Below are 8,146 nucleotides of genomic sequence, written 5' to 3'. Positions count from 1 at the left end.
CAAATGCGACCGGCCATAGAAATATGTAGCCCCTTCTAGCGAGCAAATTTCTGAATAATGCGATCATGAATGGCAGCAAAATAAGAAGCCGTGATCCGATCAACAAAAAGTGGAACTCCCAGGTAAGTAACCGAAAGCCCTCCCAAAGAAAACCCAAGACTGCTCAAGATACCATGTTTCAGAGCCGGCGAAACTCTATCAGCGAAAAAAATGCGAGATTTGTCTGGACTGCAGATCTACCCAGAAAGATCTCCATACAAGTTTAAAATCTCCTTGATTTTCCGAGCATTCTTCACAGAAGCTTTACAGAAGATCAGAATGTCATCCGCATAAAGAAGATGAGTAGGGAAGTGCGCAGAGCGACTAAAGTCCATGGGAATCAGATGTCTCGACTACACACAATTCAAGAAAAGATGACTGAGCACATCCTCAGCAATACCAAAAAGAATAGGCGAGAGAGGGTCCCCCTGCTTCACACCACGGGAGCAAGCAAAATACCCGCTAAGCTGTCCATTGTAAAGAATGGAAATACGAGCAGAGCTGAAAATAACCGAAATCCACTGAATGAATCTCTCATGGTAGCCATTCACCCGAAGCACCTGCAAGATAAAATCCCAACTCATCGTATCAAAAGCTTTGCGAATGTCAATCTTACACGCCATGTTAGAACGCCGACCCGTTCTATTCATGCAACTAAAACCCTCCGACCCCATAACAATACAGTCATGAATGGATCGACCACTGATGAACCCAAACTGATTCTGAGAAACACAAAGAGAGGCAATCCCTCCTAACCTCGTAGCTAAAATCTTTAAAACAATTTTAAAGAAGAAATTGGAGAGAATGATAGGCCGGAGATCAGCTACAGTATCCACCGTTTCCTTCTTAGGAATAAGAATCAGCGTGCTCGCATTACACCCAGCCGGCAAATAACTATTAAGGAAAAAAGCACGAATGGCAACAACCACATATGCTCTTATAATACTCCAACAACTCTGAAAAAAGTAACCAGAAAACCCATCCGGACCTGGCGCGCTATTAGCATCCATCCCAAAAATAGAAGCCGCGATCTCCTCATCATCCGGAATACGAGTGAGAATTCCATTATGCTCCTCAGTAACACACCATCAATTATCGCTTCAAGCATGCTCCTGTCAACAGTGCGCGGACCATCCTCCCTAAAAAGACCAGAAAAGAAATCAATAATGTGATCTTGAATGACATTCTGGTCGTAAATCATGGCACCCCCAATCTTGAGATGTTCAATCCTCTGTGCTCTCTTCCGGAACTTGATCAAGAGATGAAAAAAGCCCGAATTGCGATCACCATCATTAAGCCAATTTGCCCTACCCTTCTGTGAAGGAATATTAAAATGAATTAACGTTCCACTTTGCCCGATGATCGTTTCTTGGTTATTATTAATTTACCATACAACGATTAAATCCTAACATGCTCCTATGAATTTAACAGCTGCACATAGGTGTTAGGAAAACTTACTTGAGAATCGGATGCACAAGTTGTTGATGATCGTGTCGAAAGAATCTGACTCCAGCTTTGATCTTCTCGACTGTATCCCGCTCAATTCCCAACATTGGATGGACAACGAGCTATGGAAATTCCCAAGACAGAATGCTCACCCACGTTTCCTGTGCCCCGCTCTGCTCTCAAAAACCCTAATTTTATCAGTGTATTTTCCTGAGAGCTGACAGCTGTATTTTATATTAAATAAAATACGTAGGGGGCGCTTCTTTCTTGAGGGGAACGATTTCTGTCTCTTCTAGGGCTAGGAGACATTGGGCCAGCCCAGGGACCAGATACAAGGAATAAAGATGGGCCTCAAATAAATTAATTTATCCATGGTCAGCCCAGACCATAATTAATTTATAAATATCAGTTCATTCCACTAGAGAACCGATACTGACTTACCCCTTTATTGCCGGTGATGAGTCGGGGCTTGTATTTAGACTTATTAAATCTCTGTATTTAAAATATCCGACATCCATTAATTAATTAGAGCTCTGACAGCTTAAATTAATTAATCTCTTAATAATTCCTTAAGCAGTACCACTCAAACTTTATTATTACGCCTGAACTTAATCAACCTGCAGGGTTTAGCGTAATAAACCTTATTGAGCTCCTTAAGGGGATGTCATTATCCTATACCGGATACGGGTACTAATACAGATAATCAAATATCATATATTAACCGCTATCACCCAAGATACAGAGTACTCGAGTTAGTATATAACTTTCACCCATAATAAGTCAAAGTGATATACGAATTAATATATATATCTGAATACTTATTAGTATTAAGATTTATAAGTCACCGAGATCTTTATTCTTCACTTAAGTCAGATAGAAGAATACATCTCAAACTGTGGTCCTATCAATACGTAATGACGTACCAGTATAGACAAGTAGCCAAGACAAACTACTTCTATCTATACTGCAGCCTAAACCAATAACTTGTCCTAGAGTTATTTCGGCTGTGATCATATTATATCTCTTAAGGTTATTCCAATTATATGGTCTTCTGTGATCTACAACACACCATATAATCTACTTATACAGAGATAAAGAACATGCATATGCAATCATGAACACAATCAGATAGGAGATAAGAATAGTGAAAACAGGAATCATTGTATACAAGCATAAAGTTCTTGCTTTCAGTATACAAATCCAACAATCTCCCACTTATACTAAAGCAAAACTTTTAGTATACAATGTGTCTAAATACTAGCTATTACAAAAACTTCACTTCATCTCTCCCACTTATACTGAAAGTTTTTCTCTAAGTGGGTGGCATCAACCGCAATCCCATCCCTCGAGCATGCTTCTCATAGGTCTTTTGCGGTAAGCTTTTCGTGAAAGGATCAGCTAGGTTCTCCAATGTATCAATATTTTCTACTAGCACATCTCCTCTGTTTACGATTTCTCGTATGATGTGGTACTTTCTCTCTATGTGTTTTGACGCCTTGTGGCTCCTGGGTTCCTTAGAATTTGCCACTGCACCCGAGTTATCACAATAAATTATGATACTCTTAGGCAAATTAGGGACCACTCCTAGATCCAAGAGGTAGTTCCGGAACCATACAGCCTCTTTAGCAGCTTCCGAAGCAGCTACATATTCGGCTTCCATGGTGGAGTCTGCAATGCACTTCTGCTTTGCACTCCACCATGATACGGCTCCACCTCCCAAGGTAAACACATAACCAGAGGTAGATCTCTTCTCATCCCGGTCAGCCTGGAAATCCGAATCGGTGTAACCCAAAGGAAATAGACTGTCTGACTGGTAAACTAGCCTATAATCTCGAGTTCGTTTCAGGTACTTGAGAATATGCTTTACCGCAGTCCAGTGTCCTGGTCCAGGGTTCGACTGATATCTTGCAACCATGCCAACGACATAGCAAATATCAGGTCTCGTGCATAGCATCGCATACATGAGGCTACCTACGGCGGAAGCATAGGGTATCTTCCTCATCTCCTCAACCTCACTAGGCGTCTTAGGACACATGTCCTTAGACAGAGGAATGCCATGTCTAAAAGGTAGCAAGCCTTTCTTGGCATTTTGCATGCTAAAACGAGCAATCACAATATCAATGTAAGACGCTTGAGATAAGCTCAACATCCTTTTCTGGCGGTCACGAATGACCTTGATCCCCAGGATGTACGCTGCATCTCCTAAGTCTTTCATTTGAAACTGTTCGGATAACCACTTCTTTATGTCTGATAATAGCTCAACATTGTTGCCAATGAGGAGGATATCATCCACATAAAGTGCAAGGAAAACCACGTCACCATTGGCAACTAGACGGTACACGCAACTTTCGTTCTCACAACGAGTAAATCCATAGGATTTAATGACCTCGTCAAAACGTTTGTTCCATGACCTCGAAGCTTGCTTAAGTCCATAAATGGACTTCTTAAGCTTCCACACAAGATGCTCTTCGCCCTTCTTCACAAACCCTTCAGGTTGCTGCATATAGATGTCCCTTCCTTCTTCAAGGAAACCGTTTAGGAAAGCGGTCTTGACATCCATTTGCCAAATCTCAAGGTTCATGTGGGCTGCTATGGCAAGGAGTATTCGGATAGACTTGAGCATGGCAACCGGCGAAAAGGTCTCATCATAATCTATACCCTGTTCCTGGGTATAACCTTTCGCCACCAGTCTAGCTTTAAAAGCTGCGACTTCGCCATCCGAATCTCTCTTTCTCTTGTATACCCACCTACTACCTATAGCTAAGAAGCCATCTGGTAGTTCGGTCTTCTCGTATACATCCATAGCACCCATGGATTCTATTTCAGAAACCATGGCTTCGTACCAAGAATCTGCATCTTGATCTTTCATCGCTTGTCTATAGTTATCAGGGTCGACATCCTTTTGTTCATCAACAGGAAGAAGATCCGAAGATTCTCCCAAGAACATAAAACGATCGGGTTGAACTACAACCCTCCCACTACGACGAAGCGGTGGTGGTACAGCTGTGACAATGGTTCGTGCAGTGTCTTGTGGTGCATTCACTTGCACACTTGGCTGGGGTAATGGAATCGCCTGTCCATTGCCTTCGATTTCTTGAAGGACAATCTCGGACTTAGACTTGTGATTATCTAGATAATCGTGTTCCAAGAATCGTGCGTTGGTGCTAACAACCACTTTCTGATCCTTGGGATTATAAAAATAACCACCTTTCGTTTCCTTAGGGTATCCTATAAACAACATTAGTTCGCATCTAGGCTCCAATTTCCTCGCTTCCTTGTCTAGCACGTATGCAGGACAACCCCATATCTTTATATGATTCAAGCTGGGCTTACGCCCTGACCATAACTCAATAGGAGTTTTAGGAACCGATTTGGACGGTACCCGATTCAGCAAATAAACTGCTGTTTCCAAGGCATATCCCCAAAACGAAATAGGCAATGATGCATAGCTCATCATAGATCGTACCATTTCCATAAGAGTCATGTTCCTTCTCTCTGCTACACCGTTCTGTTGGGGAGTACCCGGTGCAGTCAATTGGGATGTAATCCCAAAATCTGACAAGTATTGCAAGAACTCGTTCCCGAGGTATTCGCCACCGCGATCAGACCGCAATGACTTGATAGATTTACCCGTTCTCTTCTCCACCTCCGCCTTGAATTCTTTGAATTTCTCAAAGCATTCAGACTTGCGTTGAAGTAGGTAAATATATCCATATCTTGAGTAATCGTCAATGAAAGTGACGAAGTACTCATACCCTCCACGAGCTCTAGTGGACATTGGTCCACACAAGTCAGAGTGAATCAATTCTAACACATGCGAGGCCCTATTCCCCTTTGCCTTAAAAGGCCTTGCCGTCATCTTTCCCTCTATACAGGATTCGCAGGTTCTAAATGGAACCGCTTGAAAATCTTTCAAGATTCCATTTGAAACGAGCCTTTGGATCCTATTTAGATTGATGTGGCCTAATCTTAGGTGCCAAGTATGTGTATATTGTTCATGAGAATAATACTTCCTCTTATTCGGATTTGGAAGGATTTGTGATGTAGATGCAACATGGACATAGTTGTTAATTGGACATGTAATAGTATAGAGAGAGTTGTTCAAAATTCCAGAACAAATAGTCTTGTTATCTCTCATGATAGAAACACCCCTATCAAAAATAACAGAATATCCATTCAAAAACAATTTTGAAACAGAAATTATGTTCCGCCGAAACTCCGGCACATACAAAATATCTCTCAAAACTAAAATGTCATCACCAAAACATAAAGATAAATCTCCAATAGCAACAGCTGCGACCTTCGACGTATTGCCCATGGAGATGGTGATCTCATCACTTGCTAGCTCCCTTGTTGGCTTGAAGCCCTGCAAGGTGTAACAAACATGGTCAGTTGCCCCCGTATCCACTACCCACGAATGAGTAGAAAACGAAGCTAAACATGTTTCAGTTACTAAAACTTGTGACGTACCTTGTCCCTTTGCCTTAAGCACTGGACAATCTTTCTTCCAATGCCCAACCTTGCCGCATTTGAAGCACTTTCCCTTGCCCGTTGGCTTGTTCACGCCGCCGGTAGGGCCATCTACTTTGGCTTTACCGCTCCCACTAGCCTCATGATCATGCTTGCCCTTTGGACCTTTCCACTTCTTTTTCCCGCCTTTCGACGAAGAAGCAGATCCCTTGGCAGCAACAAGGACCTCTTTCCCACGGCCCATCACTCCCTCTGCCGCAACTAGAGCATTCAACAACTCATTAAGAGTGTAGTTGACTTTGCTCATAACGACATTGAGACGGAAGTGCTCAAAAGTTTTGGGGAGAGTATTGAGGATGATATCGACCTTGGCTTCGCCTTCGATACCCCCTCCTAGCAGATCAAGCCTATCAAACAAATTTGTCATATGCATGACATGATCGTGCACAGGACTGCCCTCGCTCATCCTACAAGATAAGATTTCTCTCATCAAGTTAAAGCGAGCAGACCTCTCGGACTCCCCATAAACCTCGCTGAGGTTTAACATGATGGTCGCTGCGTCATCCATGACCTGATGCTGGAGTTGCAAATTTTGTGACATAGTCATCATAATATAGCACTTGGCCATATTATTCGACTTGTGCCACCTTTTATGCGCCTCACGTTCCGCATCAGTCGACTCATCAGTTAAGGCCGCGGGACGTGGAGTGGTAAGCACAAAACTGTGCTCATCAGCGTCAAGTATGTACATAATATGGCGTTTCCATTCGGTGTAATTAGGACCGATGAGAGGATTGTTTGCTAGAATGTTAATAATCGGAGACATAGACATATCTGAAAGTAAACAAATAAACATGTAAGAACATGAAAAACATATAGTTCGTAACAATAATATTGTAACCTTTTGATAAAACAATATTAATGAAACCTCCAACGGCTCAAAGAATCCCATGTGCAAGCCACGTTGGGTGGACGTTTACACACGAACTCCTTAACCAGACTATTTACCTAGTCATTTAATTTCCATCCATGTCAACTTAACCTTTTGACAAAGGAAATTAATAGTTGGCACCTTAACTAGACCATATCATCATCAAGAAGGGACTCCTTTGGGAGTTGTACATTGTACTTGATATGATATCTAAGCAATGACCACATTTTAACCTTGAAAATTAAATTCTCGAAATTAGCATACTCACTCGGACCATGCCGCTTTCAATTTAATTTTCTTGGTTATCTTATTTAATTCCATTCTCCAAAGTACTTGTGAAAATTACACAAGTAAGCCACGTTGGGTGGACGTTTACTGCATAACTCCCACTACTTTAATGGTTTAAATATTTTTTATAGAAACCTCTTCTGACAAACTTATGAAAAACAAATATGAAGTAAGCCACGTTGGGTGGACGTTTACTCATATTGCTAATCACTTTGTCTAGAGACCGCATGTGGAGGTCTAAAATAATTTTTAATTACTATAAAAATTATTAAACAGCTTAGTCTTTTTCTTTCAAAAGGTTTGTTCATGCTCAAGCACATAAACCTAAACATGCTCCTCTAGAACACAACATGTAAATCATGCTCGCAGAATTCTAAAACATGCTTAAGAAAACGGCAAACCTACTAGCATGCTCGTCTAAGCGCAATTAATAAACAAATATTAATAAACAAAGACGGGCAAAAGCAGGTAAAGAGCATAAGGGATTAACAACCACGACATGCAAAGAACATAATTAAAGAATTAAAATTCTTCGTGACCCATTCGTGGAATCCCATTTCTAATCTATTACAATATAACAATAGAAAAGAAATAAGAAAAAATAGCCTAAACAGGCTGAAAAACGTTCCAGCCCTTGTTTGGGCCCAAAACGCGCGGCCCAGCCGCCCAGGCCCGTCCAGCAGTGGCCCAGATCCACAAGGAGCAGCCCAGGACCCGCGGTCAAAGCCTGGTCGCGGCCCAGACGCTCAGGCCCGAGCGCTCTAGTCCGGCCCGCGAGCTCCCTTTCACCCCACGTCTGCTAGGGTTTCGCGCCGCTCTGCACAGCTTCTTCCCCGCCGCGCTGCACAACCATCGAGCAGCACCAGCACACGCCGAAAACAGGCGCCGTCGTCAGCCATCGCTGCTGCTCTGGTCGATCTCCTCTCTGACCCGTGCCTGCACCCCATCAAAAACCAATCCGCGCCGCCCGTC

Source organism: Salvia miltiorrhiza, chromosome 5, assembly GCF_028751815.1.
Source record: "Salvia miltiorrhiza cultivar Shanhuang (shh) chromosome 5, IMPLAD_Smil_shh, whole genome shotgun sequence".
Classification (NCBI taxonomy): Eukaryota; Viridiplantae; Streptophyta; class Magnoliopsida; order Lamiales; family Lamiaceae; genus Salvia; species Salvia miltiorrhiza.
The sequence above is the reverse complement of the archived record's forward strand: the minus strand, read 5'-3'. Positions refer to the sequence as shown.